This window comes from Salmo trutta, chromosome 15 (genome assembly GCF_901001165.1).
Source record: "Salmo trutta chromosome 15, fSalTru1.1, whole genome shotgun sequence".
NCBI lineage: Eukaryota > Metazoa > Chordata > Actinopteri > Salmoniformes > Salmonidae > Salmo > Salmo trutta.
In genome coordinates this window covers 25,664,814-25,681,159 of record NC_042971.1, presented here as the reverse complement: position 1 = coordinate 25,681,159, position 16,346 = coordinate 25,664,814, and the positions used below count along the sequence as shown (strand labels likewise).

Here is a 16,346-nt window from a genome sequence, read left to right as displayed (position 1 = left end):
GGAGGCTATTTTGTAAATGACATCGCCGAAGTCGAGGATTGGTAGGATGGTCAGTTTTACGAGGGTATGTTTGGCAGCATGAGTGAAGGATGCTTTGTTGCGAAATAGGAAGCTAATTCTAGATTTCACTTTGGATTGGAGATGATTGATGTGAGTCTGGAAGGAGAGTTTACAGTCTAACCAGACACCTAGGTATTTGTAGTTGTCCACAAATTCTAAGTTAGAACCGTCCAGAGAAGTGATGCTGGATGGGCGGGCAGGTGCAGGCAGCGATCGGTTGAAGAGCATACATTTAGTTTTACTTGTGTTTAGGAGCAGTTGGAGACCACGGAAGGAGAGTTGAATGGCATTGAAGCTCGTCTGGAGGGTTGTTAACACAGTGTCCAAAGAAGGGCCAGAAGTATACAGAATGGTGTCGTCTGCGTAGAGGTGGATCAGAGATTCACCAGCAGCAAGAGCGACATCATTTATGTATACAGAGAAAAGAGTTGGCCCAAGAATTGAACCCTGTGGTACCCCCATAGAGACTGCCAGAGGTCCAGACAGTAGGCCCTCCGATTTGACACACTGAACTCTGTCAGAGAAGTAGTTGGTGAACCAGGCGACGCAATCGTTTGAGAAACCAAGGCTACTAAGTCTGCCGATGAGGATGTGGTGATTAACAGAGTCAAAAGCTTTGGCCAGGTCAATGAATACGGCAGCACAGTAATGTTTCTTATCGATGGCGGTTACGATGTCGTTTAGGACCTTGAGCGTGGCTGAGGTGCACCCATGACCAGCTCTGAAACCAGATTGCATAGCGGAGAGGGTGCGGTGGGATTCAAAATAGTCGGTAATCTGTTTGTTGACTTGGCTTTCGAAGACCTTAGAAAGGCAGGGTAGGATGGATATAGGTCTGTAGCAACTTGGGTCAAGAGTGTCACCTCCTTTGAAGAGGGGGATGACAGCAGCTGCTTTCCAATCTATGGGAATCTCAGACGACACGAAAGAGAGGTTGAACAGGCTAGTAATAGGGGTTGCAATAATTTCGGCAGATAATTTTAGAAAGAAAGGGTCCAGATTGTCAAGCCCAGCTGATTTGTAGGGGTCCAGATTTTGCAGCTCTTTCAGAACATCAGCTGAATGGATTTGGGAGAAGGAGAAATGGGGGAGGCTTGGGCGAGTAGCTGTGGGGGGTGCAGTGCTGTTGAATGCAGTAGGGGTAGTTAGGTGGAAAGCATGGCCAGCCGTAGAAAAATGCTTATTGAAATTCTCAATTATAGTGGGCTTATCGGTGGTGACAGAGTTTCCTATCCTCAGTGCAGTGGGCAGTTGGGAGGAGGTGTTCTTATTCTCCATGGACTTTACAATGTCCCAGAACTTTTTAGAGTTGGAGTTGCACGAAGCAAATTTCTGTTTGAAAAAGCTAGCCTTGGCGTTTCTAACTGCCTGTGTGTATTGGTTTCTAACTTCCCTAAAAAGTTGCATATCGCGGGGGCAGTTCGATGCTAATGCAGAACGCCACAGGATATTTTTGTGTTGGTTAAGGGCAGTCAGGTCTGGGGAGAACCAAGGGCTATATCTGTTCCTGGTTCTAAATTTCTTGAAAGGGGCATGCTTATTTAAGATGGAGAGGAAGGCATTTTTAAAAAATAACCAGGCATCCTCTACTGACGGGATGAGGTCAATATCCTTCCAGGATACCAGGGCCAGGTCGATTAGAAAGGCTTGCTCGTTGAAATGTTTCAGGGAGCGTTTGACAGTGATGAGTGGAGGTCGTTTGACCGCTGACCCATTACGGGTGCAGGCAATGAGGCAGTGATCGCTGAGATCTTGGTTGAAAACAGCAGAGGTGTAATTAGAGGGCACATTGGTTAGGATGATATCTATGAGGGTGCCAGTGTTTGCGGCTTTGGGGTTGTACCTGGTGGGTTCATTAATAATTTGTGTGAGATTGAGGGCATCAAGCTTGGATTGTAGAATGGCTGGGGTGTTAAGCATGTCCCAGTTTAGGTCGCCTAGTAGCACAAGCTCTGAAGATAGATGGGGGGCAATCAGTTCACATATGGTGTCCAGAGCACAGCTAGGGGCCGAGGGGGGTCTATAGCAGGCGGCAACGGTGAGAGACTTGTTTTTGGAGAGGTGGATTTTTAAAAGTAGAAGTTCAAATTGTTTGGGTACAGACCTGGATAGCAGGACAGAACTCTGCAAGCTATCTCTGCAGTAGATTGCAACACCGCCCCCTTTGGTCGTTCTATCTTGTCTGAAAACGTTGTAGTTAGGGATGAAGATTTCACAGTTTTTGGTGGACTTCCTAAGCCAAGATTCAGACACAGCCAGGACATCCGGGTTGGCAGAGTGTGCTAAAGCAGTGAATAAAACAAACTTAGGGAGGAGGCTTCTAATGTTAACATGCATGAAACCAAGGCTATTACGGTTACAGAAGTCATCAAAAGAGAGCGCCTGGGGAGTAGGTGTGGAGCCAGGCACTGAAGGGCCTGGATTCACCTCTACATCCCCAGCGGAGCAGAGAAGGATAAGTATGAGGGTACGGCTAAAAGCTATAAGAATTGGTCGTCTGTGACGTCCAGAATAGAGAGAAAAAGGAGCAGGTATCTGGGGGCGATAAAATAGCTTCAAGGTATAATGTACAGACAAAGGTATGGTGGGATGTGAGTACAGAGGAGGTAAACCTAGGCATTTAGTGATTATGAGAGAGATATTGTCTCTAGAAATATCATTGAAACCAGAAGATGTCATAGCATGTGTGGGTGGAGGAACTGAGAGGTTGGATAAGGTATAATGAGCAGGGCTAGAGGCTCTACAGTGAAATAAGCCAATAAACACTAACCAGAACAGCAATGGACAAGGCATATTTACATTAAGGAGAGGCATGCTTAGCCGAGTGATCAGAGGGTCCAGTGAGAATCAGACAGCTAGCCGGGCCATAGGTAGCAAGCTGGTGGAAGATGGGAGGGAGGTCTGTTTTTAGCCGCCTCGTGCGTTTCCGTCTGTGGGTTAGTGGGGTTCCGTGTGGAAGGGGGGACCTGTCCAAGTTGGCAAAATAGTTAGTTATAGTGGCCCAAGAAAAGTGTCCGATAGACCTATTCAGATCGCAGCCGAAAAGACAGCTAACGATTATCTGGCCGCAGATGGGCGATCAGGTTACGTCGCGACGGAGGGGCCAGTTGGAACAACTCCCTCGGGCAGATAACGTCGGTGATCCAGTCGTGAAGACCCAATGGGGCTCCGCATCGGCAGTAAAACGGGTCAGGATAGGTGAGTTGTAGCCCAGGAGACACTTCAGCTGGCTAGCTCAGGAGTAGCCCACGAGTGGCTGACGGAATTCTTCAGCTGGCTAGCTAGCTAGCTCCGTAATAGTGTGTGTTAATTCCGAGACCGACGTTGCCAATAGTCACTCAGGTAGCAGCTAGTTAGCTGCAAGATCCAGGTGTAAATGTCCAGAGCCTGCGGTAGAAATCGAGGAAAGGAGAGAGAATAGGTCCGATATGCTCTGGTCTGAGTCGCGCTGTACAAAAACTGGCGATAGCTTTTCGAGCTAATGGATAGCTGAGGACAGCTAACCGTAGCTAGCTGAACTTCAACGTTAGCCAGTGAAAATAGCTAACCTCTGGCTAGCTTCTGTCGTGGAATTCAGATGAGGTAAATAATACTTTCTTTTTTTTTTTAAATTGATGAGGCGGGTTGCAGGAGAGTGCTTTGAGGTTGAGTGTTTAGAATAAAAAAATGTAAAAAGATAAGTGAAGAAAAAAAATATGTAAATATATATATATATACACGGGACACGACAGGACGTCTGAACTGCTACGCCATCTTGGATCGAAATCGATCGATATCCTCAGGTTGATAGTGAATTGGTCCTATAGAACCCTATAGTGTGGAGGAAATGGTTTTCAGTGTTAAAACCCTGGCTCTGTGGGAGTTTCAATCCCTGTGCTCTGATTAGGGATGTGTTTGTGTATGTACAAGCCTGTGTGCTAATCCCTCTGTGCTAATGTGGCCATTTGTCTGCTCATTGAGGTCAAGTGGGCTCCCCCCCAGTCTCTTCACCTAGCCATATCTAGCCAGGTCATTCATTCAACATGTTCACCTGTGTGTGTGTGTGTGTGTGTGTTTGTGTGTGTGTGTGTGTGTGTGTGTGTGTGTGTGTGTGTGTGTGTGTGTGTGTGTGTGTGTGTGTGTGTGTGTGTGTGTGTGTGTGTGTGTGTGTGTGTGTGTATGTGTACGTGTGTGCATGCTGTGTTGCAGCGTGTGTGGCAATTATCTTACAATATGCAAATCCAGAGAGTGTGATAGCTCTGACTGTGTCCAATCTATTTTTATCCTTAAATAGTCATGACAGAAACTAAAATCAAATGTTTTAGGTGTATTGTACCTGTTTGTTAATTGTTGCACATCAACTTTCTTGTTTTGTTTTAACTCGACGGGTTTAATTTGCAGCTTTAGAAAATTTACAGTTATGAATATAACTACTGTTCCCTAAAGGAGGGAATGAGGTATAACATAATATCAGTCAACGACCAATCCTATTCACCTGAAGCAAACTGAAATCATGCCCAACGGGCCAATGGATGACGAGCCCACCCTCGGAAGCTCGCATTCATTTCCTCAATTCGTCCTCTGTTGGGACAAAAACGCATGATTCAGAACCGATCCAGAATGAGACCCAGAAACTGAATGCGCTGAGCCAGAGTGAATATGGGAAACCAGCGTGGCAGTGTGGAGCTCCACTTGTTCCCTTGACTCCTCTACGACCAGCCAATCGTCCAGATTGGCCAGTAATCTGATTCCCTGGCACCGTACCGGTACCAAAGACGCCTCCACCACCATAAAAAAGGTACAGGGCAATATGGAGATGAGGAGGATGTTAAGCATATGAAAATATGTATTCTTCAGATCTATGAAAAGGGGGCGCTGCTCAATTGGCAAATCATGACAGACAGCTGTGTTTGTTTTTTGTTTTTTATTTAAGCTACAGCTCTTGTCTAAATGTTTGAAAACATGGAATAGTGAGATGAACTAAGGGCACATAAGATGGATTTACAATTGGCTTTTGTTTTGATCGCAAGCCTGAATCGGCTTGCTGTGGTCCACTGCAAGTTTGGAGACACAGGTGGAATACATGGATGGAGTATCAGGTACAACAGAGACAACTTGTTGAGATCAAATCATCATGCACCGGCGGAAATAACTATGACATAAGCGCATTGCCGCCGGAGATTAATACAACATGGAATATACAATGGAAATGGCAAAAAGGAGGACTAAGGAAAGGAGACAAGAGAGGAGGATTGTGAAGGAAACTTAAAAATCGTAAGAACAATCCCCCACCATCATTAAGGCACAAAATTGATCAACTCTTCTATTAACATGAAGAGCACTGTCTGCACAAAAGATGTTGAACTATTTATGCTTCCCACTGCACCCTTTCTATCTCCCAAGGGAATTTGGACAAGTGTTTATCACAGCTGTTTACGTACCAACCACAGCAGATACTACAACTGCTGTTCAAACCATCTGCCAATGTGTCAACACGCTGGAAGACATGTCCCCTGATGCACCCAAAATCATACTCAGTGATTTGAACCCCTGCTTACTTCATATTGTCCTGCAAAACTATGAACAATATGTTACTTGTAGCACAAGGGGAGATAATACATTGGATTTGTGTTATGGCAATATTAAAGGGGCATATAAGTCACTGCAGAAGCCACAAGTGAGCACATCTGACCACTATATAATTCAATTACTGCCAACATACAAACAGGAAAATATTAAGGAAAGGGCAGTCCAGATATGGTCAGAGGAAGCTATAGAAAGCTTATGAGGCTGTTTTTCCTGTACAAACTGGAACATTTTTATAATGGACCATACCCTTCAGGAGTCAGTATCATGGGTGACTGCGTAATATCTATGTCCGTGAGGGCATGTTAGTCCCCACAAAGATGGTGAAATGCTATCCAAATAATGAGGCTTGGATTACTGCAGAGCTTAAACAGACAATTAAGATGAAACAGACAGCCTTTTCTACTGGCAACCAATAGGAAGTGAAAACACTGCAGAGGACAGTAAAACAACAAATAGCCCAGGCTAAGGACAACTACAAAAATAAAGTGGAAACCATGTTCCACACAGAGAATTGCAGGCAGGCCTGGCAGGGTCTGGCAACCCTCACCGGGCAAGTCAAGAAGAAGATGCAATCAGTTCCAATGAAGAACAATCCATCGGAGCTGAATGACCATAGTCCATTGACGTTAACGGAAGTCATTGTGAAGTGCCTTGAGCACTTGATACTCACACGTCTCAGGTCTCATGTGAATGGAGCCTTTGATCCAACGTAGTTTGCATACATGAAGAACAGATCAGTGGAGGATGCAGTCCTGATGGTGTTGCACAGTGCCCTGACACACCTGGAGAGGCCTCACTCCTATGTGTGCATCCTTTTCCTGGACTTCTCCTCTGCTTTTAGCTGCATGCAGCCTCACCTTCTCTGTGACAAACTCTCCCACCTACAGTACAGTTGGAGCCCAGCATTACCTTGTGAGTGCTAGACTTCATGCACCCTTCCTCTGTGTACATCTACCGGTTCCCCCCAAGGAATTGTCATCTCTCCAGTTCTATTCTCCATCTACACCAATGACCTGAGAGGTTCCAACAGAGACTGCTTAGCAGTGAAATATGCAGTTGACACTGCCCTTGTCAACCTCTCAGATGACACACTGCATTTCCAAGCAGAAGTAAACAGGGTTCATGACTGGTGCAATAACAACTACCTCACACTCAACGTCAACAAAAATGTATAATGCTCACTGAATTCCAGAGGAAGGCAGACCCAGTGAGCCACCTAGTCCTGGGTGGTGAGAGGTACACTAGAGAGAGTGGGGAGTTACCTTTCAGTCAGTCAACTTCAGTACGAGATATTATGGGGAGTCACACACTCGCGACTTCGGTTGAAGGATCTACAATCACGCCTGACAAGGCCAATGAAATCCGCACCTCGCTGGAAGCACCGCCTTCCAGAGGTTATTAGCGTGAGGCTCAGATTCCTTCCTTCAGTTATTCCATTCATCACCTAGGTATGAACAGGAATGATTCACACTACTAAAACAAACAATTGTAAAACAAGACTGTTTTACATTGCACCAACTAAGCTTTCCCATAGTGGGAGAGTGTGCTGTACATTGTGTACATTGTGTACAAACAATCAGTTATTCTTCAATTTAACGGTGCAATGAGGTACGATGGCTATGAAGATGACCAAAATAATGATGGCTAATCCGGGTTCAGGTAGAGATCATGCCCCCAGCCATTTGCCAGGTCGCAATTGTAAATGAGAACTTGTTCTCAACTTGCCTACCTGGTTAAATAAAGGTGAAATAAATAAATATGGTTATAGTATTTCTTGGAAAGATACTCATGATCTACTGTATGTGTAGTCTGTCTCGGCTTGGAGCAAGCTCGAGGGGCTTCGCTCGAACCAGTCCATGAGCGCATTTCCATGTACTGCATACAAACTCCCTGGAAAGATGTGTAGCGTCTTGAGGAAGCTTGGAATTACCGATGGCGACTTTCCAAGATGCAGAGATGGATTGGGTGGATGGAGGAAATGTCTTGTCTGCCTGGGAGTGGGGTATGCGGTGGCTGCCCATGGAGTCTAGGAGGCAAGCAGTGTTACACACATCCATGCTACGGACCCAAATTCAGTCTCTAAATTCCATAAGAAACCAGAAAAAGACCTGTCTTACTACATCTCAGCGCTTTCCGTTTCTAGGTCTCGAGCTAGACTCACTCACGCATCACAAGTTTCTACGTAGGGTATCCGGGTTCCGGCTCTGCTTAGTTAAATTTTGTCTGGGTCACACAGTGTGTTTTTGCCAGTGCCTACGCCTACTGGGATGATGGTTTCTGTGATGGAAGTCGTTCCTGTGGGGCTCTTGTTAATGCATGCCTTCCAGCGAGGGTGGGGTGCGCTGTACGACAGCAACTCGATTCGGGAGGGAATAGACACTGGTGCAGAGGGTACTGCATGTCAATTACCCAGAGCTCCTAACGGCGTATCTGGCGTTCAGGCACTTCCTCATGTTTTTGTCGGGCCGGCTTGTGCTGGTCAGAATGATAATATGTCAGTGGTGGCATGCATCAACAGATGGAGAGAGAGTCTGTCTCTATCCATCCTAACCATGGCTCGCTCCCTATTACTGGAGAGTAGTGTGCACTTGCTTTCGCCCCTTGGTGGTCTCCCAGCTGTGGGACATTTTTGGCAGGGCCGACGTAGATCTTTATGCATTGCAAGAAAACATGTAGTGTCATCTATTTTTCTCGATGAGGAACCCAAGTGCCCCATTGGGAACGGACGCTCTGGTGCTCCAGTGGCCTCGGACCCTCTATGCGTTTCCGCCTGTGGTTCTGGTTCAATCCACCTTGGAGAGGATGCATCGGGATGGCTTACCATTGATTCTTGTGGCTTCCCTGTTGGTCCAGGCAGCCTTGGTTTGTAACTCCCTTTGCACGGGGACCTGTTGTCCCAGGCTCTTAGGCAGGTTTGGCAAGCGAGGCCGGAGAATTGGTTCCTATGGGCCTGGCCCCCAAGAAGGCTGATCCGATGGCTTGAGGTTTACCTCCGAATGTTATTGCTACCATTCAGTCCACAAGAGGGCTGTGTGCTTGTAAATGGAAAGCATTTGAGTTCTGGTGATAAAATACTTGTTCCTTTTCAGTGCTCTGTGAGGGACATCCCTATGTTCTTACAGGAGCTTTTCAAGCATTTTCCCCTTTTAAAAGTGTGTATGGCCGCTATCTCAGTGCGTCATCTGGGAATTGACGGAGCCTCACTGGGGGCTTACCCCTGGTGGTTCAGTTCCTGAAAGTTGTATGTCGTCTTAAACCTATTTGAGTCCACATGGGACTTGCCGCTGGTTTTGGATAAACTGAAGATCCTCTCCTACAAAACCTCCCTGCTCATGGCTTTGGCCTCGAATAAATGTGTTGGTGACCTCAACGTATTATCTTCCAAGGCAGGCCTTCCAGGGAGGAGCGGATTATATTAGCCTTGTCAGGCGTAATTGTAGATCCTTCAACCGAAGTCACGAGAGTGCGACTCACCATAATATGTTGTACCTAATTTCTCTCGTTCAGGGAACAGTAGTTATTGCCATAACGTTAGATTTTAAGCACCTGGGAACCATCATGGACAGCACACTCTCTTTTAATGCCAACTCTCAGAATATCAATAAAAAATGCCAACTATGACTGTACCTACTGCGCAGACTGCAACAACTGAATGCCAACACCCGGATTCTCTCCAAGTACGTTTCATTCCATCAGCCATCGGGCTTCTGAACAGTGGGACATAGTGCCCAAGGCACGGTCGAACAGTAGGCCTCAGAGACTTTGAATATGTGAGAATGTAAATGTGTGACTTGTGTACCAACTTTCCAGTTTTCTGTACTGCATGTAATATATTGTGTTGTGTTTGTGTATTTGTATGCTGATGTCACAGAATGAATTTCCATGTAAATGGACAATAAAGTATATTGTATCATGTGGACGTGAACCAATCGCAGAGACGCACCGACTGCAATAGCCGAAGAACTGTGAGCATTTTTTACTTGCAAACTTGAGGTGTCCAGGATGGCATGCAACGTGCCATCGCTCTTGGGAGCTAAGAAGTACCAGTTGTACCAACCACTATGTACTTCTGACACGGGGACCACCCGGACCACCTCATCACCGTCCTCATCACCCACGGTGAAACTGTGCATGCCTGCCACTGGACTGAGCATGCTACCAGACTCCCATACATTATTTCCTGAAGGGGCAGAGCGCCACCCTGAAGACTGGATATATATATTTATTTGTCATGCTTTTTTCGTATTTTTTTGGTATTTTATTAGGATCCACAATAGCTGTTGCAAAAGCAGCAGTTACTCTTCCTGGGGTCCACACAAAACATAACATTTTATAGACAAGAACAGCTCACGGACAGAACTACATCAATATTTATTTTTAGAAAAGGTACACGTAGCCTACTGTCACGTCCTGGCCAGTATATAAGGTTAATTGTTTTGTAGGTTGGTCAGGGCGTGACAGAGGGTATTTGTTTTATGTGGTTCAGGGTGGTGTGTTTTGTTAAAAGGGTGTTTGTTTTAGTAATTCCGGGTGTTGGTTTATGTTTAGGTATTTCTATGGGGAGTCTAGTGAATGTATGTCTATGTTTGGTTAATTGGGGTTGGGACTCTCAGCTGAAGGCAGGTGTTGTCTATCTGCCTTTGATTGAGAGTCTCATATAGTAGGGTGTGTTTGTGTTTGGGATTGGTGGGTGATTGTTCTGTGTTCAGCCCTAGGCTTTGCCAGACTGTTTTGTTGTTGTTTGTTCGTTTTCGTGTTTTGTTGTTTTGGAGTGCTCTTTTGGATAGTTAAATAAAAGTCAAAATGAGCATACACGTACCTGCTGCGTATTGGTCTACCTTTTCTGATGACGATTTCGTACTATCGTCAGAAGACGAAGACAACCGTGACACCTACATAACAATACATACACACAAACTATCGAGGTCAATTGTTTTCATATCCACCACTCTTGACAACCATGTGTCTGAACGTGGGGAAGAAACTGTGCGCTCTGATACCCGCTCCACACGGGGTTCAGGGACCTCGACAACCAGTAACTTGCCCCAATTGACCGAGCCACTTGGGAGCACTGTTGCCACAGTAAATTGTTGGGGAGGAGGGCCCCGAGCCAAATAACCTTGTTGGCAAAACTGACTCATCCAAATACATCTGAAGGACCCTCTCAGGAATCCCGAGAACCGACATTGTTTATTCGGAAGCACCTCTGCAGGAACAGGAGGTAAATACCTTCCTCCAAACCTAGAGGAACTCCACTGCTGGGGAGCCATCAAAAAAATGGCATCAAAGGATTCAACACAAATTGTCTCCCCGTCGAATCCAAAGCTGGGGTTTCAGGCTTCTCCGGACTGATGTCATCCAATTCACACTTTGAAAGACCTCCAGAGTCAATCAGGGTTAGTATATCATCCCCGGAATCCAGACTCTGAATACTGCCAGAGAAACCGGAATGAGCCTCAATTCCGACCACCAATCTTCCTCACAAAGTCAGCCCGACTCCCAATGGAAGTTGAACCCAGCCCAGGTCTCCTGAGCGTTTCCACCACAGGCAACAGGACAGCACTCGTCAGTCTCTCATTTTCATTGTGAAACCACATGCCCTAGGGAACGGTCGGAGGTTAAAACTTGGCTGGTTAGCCTTTTTGAACTTACTCTTACCACTGGACATCTTACTCAAAAAGGAAGCACTGGCTACACAAGCAAAGCAGAAAATAGTGGCTTTTTTTAGCTAACACAAATCCTGCCTGAGCAAGGAAGCATTAACTGCACAAGCAGAGCAATAGAGCGATTCCAAGACCCAAAAGCCGCAACATCTAGGGGGACGAGTACTCTCTCCCCACTAACAGACACCTAAGTCAGAACCGGTTCTCGTAGCCTTTGTGTGCTTGAAACGTTTGCAAATTGTTTGACACGTTCTTCCTTCAGGCGGGCTGAAGAGTGAAGAATTGAGGAAATGGATGTGAGCCCCGGTATTATGCCCTGTTTGATGTGATTTCAGTTTGCTTCTGGTGAATAGGATTGGTCGTTGCCTCCCCATATTATATTATACTGAATGACCGACTGAAAGGGAACACTGAGTTTAAAACGTGATAGTTGGAAACGAAACTGCTGTGCCCTGACACTACTGGGGAGAGCAATCAGCGTGGCACGGTTGGGATTTGTGTCCTGCAGGAAGAGCGCTGAGTGGGTACACACACTTCCTTTCCCATAGCTCCCTGTGGTGTCTGCCGGTACGAGGTGTGAAATCTCACTGTCAATCTGGCAGAGTGTATAAATTGTGCTACACTGACTGTCACAGTTTAACCCCCGCCTGTACCTGGCTTTAGCCCAGGTCTGAAAGGGAGGAGAAGAGAGAGGTGAGCAGCAGAAACTCTCTTAATGTTTGAGTCCATAATGGTGTTAAGAATTAACAAAAATTCAGGAGAAAGGACCATACTTGAATGTAACACTTAGACGAGCTGTCGTCATATAAATCAAATCAAATCAAGCTGCCTTGAACGCAGCTCCCTTGCAACTCAACAAGCACCAGCTGCTAATCATTGCCAATCAGCCTCAACTACTGTTTGCAACACTTAACTAGTTGCCTTGACCATAACTCCTTAAACAAGCTCCAGCTGCTACTAACTGCTAATCAGCCTCAACACCTGTTCTCACTCTCCTCAATCAACACTACCATCCTACTTAAACCTGGCTAAACAGTCATTTCTCCTTGGTTTTGTGTCATATCACTCCTCCCTGGTGCCACCTTCAGTCTCATTTTATTTAGGTTTCTTCAGGGTTCTTCTGGGGGGGAATTGCCTTCACCACAGCAGCCTAACTACCAAGGCCTGGTGTTGATGTCTACCTGAGACTCCAAGCCAAACCCTACAGAATCAACCCCTCTGGATCCTTCATCTGCATCCCTTGGCTTCATTCAGTCTATTCTCATTTCCCCACTGAATCCTAACCTCACATCCATTCCATTTCCTTAAAAAATATTCTAAACCCATTTCATGTCTGGTCCTTAAACTTGTGAATCAGATTCAAAATTGTGGACTACATGAACTGATGCACCACTAGTAAGAGACAGAGAGAATGACAGGGAGTCTGAAGAAGAGAGATACACAGTGAAAGGCTGTTAGTGCAATAGTGGCACCCCACTGGCACGTCCCCTCTCCAGTATTCCACATAAATTCATTGGGAATGGGTGGTCAGGAATGCATTATTAATGAAATGCTGGAGAGCTTTTCCGAAGCTAAGTATGTTTATTCATACTGAAGCCATGGACTGGGAGCGCCAGGTGTCCTCCCCTTCTCCTTGCCTCATCTGCCCACTCTCCCAAAGCCTGCCATTAGGGGATGAGCGTCACAGTGGCACACACACATGCACTTTTCATAGACGGCGTGCGCCAGATAAACCGTGGCCACCATCATTAAATCTGACCTTTTCCAGTTTACTGTTGCCAGTCCTGAGGTTAGACTATGGGACTTTGTAGTGTGATATAAAGAGAATGAATGATTAATAGAAAGAGGAAATGGCTGCTGGCCACCTAGACTGGCAAGACCCCTACACCAACAGCTCTTGATTTCCCCCTGTGCCTTTTCAATGGAGACCTATTGTTATGGTTAAACTGAGGAAATATCTGATGTTCCATAGTCAGTTTCAGCAAGTGCATATCACAGCATTGTCGTCTCTAGAGCCAGACAAATTCAATAGCCACAGAATTTCCACCAATTATTTCATATGAATATTTGTGGCATCCAGATCTAACCAAGTGCTGTCATACAGCAGGCTACATAACTACTGTCTTATCAATCCATTCAGACAGCATGGTGACATAGGATTAACACAGAGGCTGTGACAGTGGTTCTGTTGGAGCTAACCTGTTGCTTATTTTCATTCATCCTCTTGTCTCCATGCCTGACAGAGAAGGGCATTACCATTTATTTGAAATGTGCTGCTATCACCACAGTCAGCAAGGTTTTCTAACGTCTACTCTGTGTAATATTATGGGACCCTAAGGTCGGGCAGAAAGCAGGTGTTTGAGGACACACTTTATCTTCCTCCTCGCGCTTCCTACTGCCATCACTATCACTCCCCTTCATCTCTCACTATCTCTATCTCTTCCCTCCCTTGTTATCTCCCTCTATCCATCTCCTCCTCTCCTCCTTCCCTCCCTCTCTGTCTTTCTCCATTACCTTCAGCCTGTCTTTGCATTATCTCAAGATCTCCTCCACAGCGTCAATCTCCTCAAACTGGGCAGGCTATGAATAACATTGTGGCCATAGAGCCATTTGTCCGAGAAGCTGGAAAATGAATGTCATATCACCCCTGTCTGCATTCCAAATGGCACCCTCTTCCCTTTGTAGTGCACTACTTTTTACCATAAACGTAGTGCACTATATAAGGAATAGGCTGTAATTTGAGATGCAGCCCCTTTCTCTATCTATTTCTCTATCTGAGGGTGGGTGAGCCTCCTCATCTGCCTCCATGAGCACATGCTCGCCGCCGCCGTGCCACTAACCGTGACAAGCTAATCCCGGGGTCTTAATCCCTACCCACGCCCCACCTGTGATGATATGCAGAATTATGTACATAACCTAACAGGAATGGAAATGAGGCATCTCCGCCGACGCGATCTGCATCTGCATGTGTGAAGGTGATGGGAGCTAAGGGGTAGCGAGCTAGCGCCGTGCAAAATGAGATGGGACTTGGAGGAGTGGGATAGCTATGCATATGCAACGCACGTTTTGCAAACTTCCTCAATTACGCAGAGGATTTTTGGTGGGAGTCCTAAATGTTACCTGATTCCCTATGTTGTGCACTACTTTTGACGGTGCCCATAGGGACGCAGTCTAGATTGAAAAGTGATGTAGTGGAGACTGCGTATCAGGGAGGTGTATCGGTGCCGCCATAGTAATTGTCAGGAAGGAAGCGCTACTCCATCCTCGAGCAACTGCATTTTAAAAGCAACAAATCCCTTTGAAAACGGCCTATGTGGCATCAATATGAGTCAGAAACAGTTATTCTAGTGTCAAAACTGACTACAATGTGCAAATAGGATCATTTTGGTCATAATGTCAGTCTGGTCTAAAACAGAGTTTGGAACATCACTTTGTGTCACAACAGGTAAATTAAGGTTGGGTTTTGATTTGACAATGTCCATTTGCCCACTAACATGGGGTGAACAGTGCAGTGCAGTGAGACAGACCTGCTCAGCGGCCCGACTTAGTTTACATAAGACAACACGTAGCAGATTTTTTAACTTGAGAAATACTGCACCAAACACCTTTAGTTAGATGTTAAATTGCGCAACTAAAACATCCTCTGCAAAAACGTCCAAATTGATTGCGTTATCTTAGATTCATTCTGGGGATTTTGAGGAAGTGAAAGAGGCTTCAGTGACTTATGGGGGACAAACATCATTAACCAAACGCAGAATCGGTCAGGATGAGCAACAGAAAAAAACACGTGCCAATTGGCGTGTTAGGTGGCTATTTAAGAGGACTGTGTGTGATGTTACACACACAGGGGGAAGGAAATGGTTTGTGTGGTGTGATATTGTTTGCTATTGTGATGTGAATCATTGGGATTTGACAGAATGTGTTGGGTTGAAAGGAATGAAGGGACTGGTAGCAAAGTGTCCTGTGTGTGTGTGTGTGTGTGTGTGTGTGTGTGTGTGTGTGTGTGTGTGTGTGTGTGTGTGCACGTGTGCGTGTGTGTCCGAGCCAGACCCAGAGAAGCAGACGGTGACTGTATCATGCTCTTTGTCTTGCTGAAGTTTTTGAGCTCCTGTCAATAATTTCATCAATACTATAGATTGAGATGAACAACATCCCTCCCTCCCTCCCTCCCTCCCTCCCTCCCTCCCTCCCTCCCTCCCTCCCTCCCTCCCTCCCTCCATCTTCTCTCTCCTTTCTCTCATACATGATCACAATCTATCACTATCCCCTACAAATATCCTCTGCTGTCGTAAAACCTGCAGTTTGGTTTAACACTAGTCTTTGGTCTTCAATTCAACGATATGTAAAAAGTAACCAGAGTTACTTTTATGTGCCTCTGGTCTGGCCTATTGGGACATTCATGTCCCAGTATCCACGTGGGAGATCCCCAACAAGCAGGAAGTCAATGAAAGTGAGGTGGTTAAGTGTGCTGATGACGCAGAGGTCACCAGAGGGGGTGGTGCCCCTAACCCCCCCTAGCACCTAAAACACAGAACACGAGGTTCATTTATTTCCCATTCTGTGACAAGTCAATGACTCACCCTCCATCCCCCCCATCTCCACCAAGCCTCCCCCAAACCTCACCACCCGTGGCAGTTAGGTCATAAAGCACACCGCAGGGCTTTGAAAATGAGCCCAGTCTTTTGTCTGTGACATCTGCCCACACTATTGTTATTCTAATGAATGCAATCCCCCAGTGGATGTGGGCTTGTGTCCGCAGCATCAGAACAGTGTACACAGTGCAGCTTCAACACATGTGCTTTGCCTGACATTATGTGCATGGGTACACACAGGCCAATACTTTCACACACCAATGCATACAGCCGTACTCAAAGACCGTCACACATTCGGACATTTACATTCAAATACATGTCAACACTTACATATTCAGGCACGCCAAGTTACCTATTTGTATTTCACACCACAACATTGCCCCTGATTATCTTTGGTATTCCACGCTTGAGAAAAAGCACCCACAATGTCAAGAGAATTGGTCATGCAGGCTTGTTCAAACTA

The 16,346-nt window shown here is 45.9% G+C and overlaps 1 protein-coding gene across 2 annotated transcripts in view; it reads left to right on the top strand.

Moving 5' to 3' along the window:
• Positions 1 to 16,346, top strand: part of LOC115148681 (roundabout homolog 3) — a 304,721-nt gene that overhangs the window by 16,315 nt on the left and 272,060 nt on the right. The window lies entirely within an intron of this gene.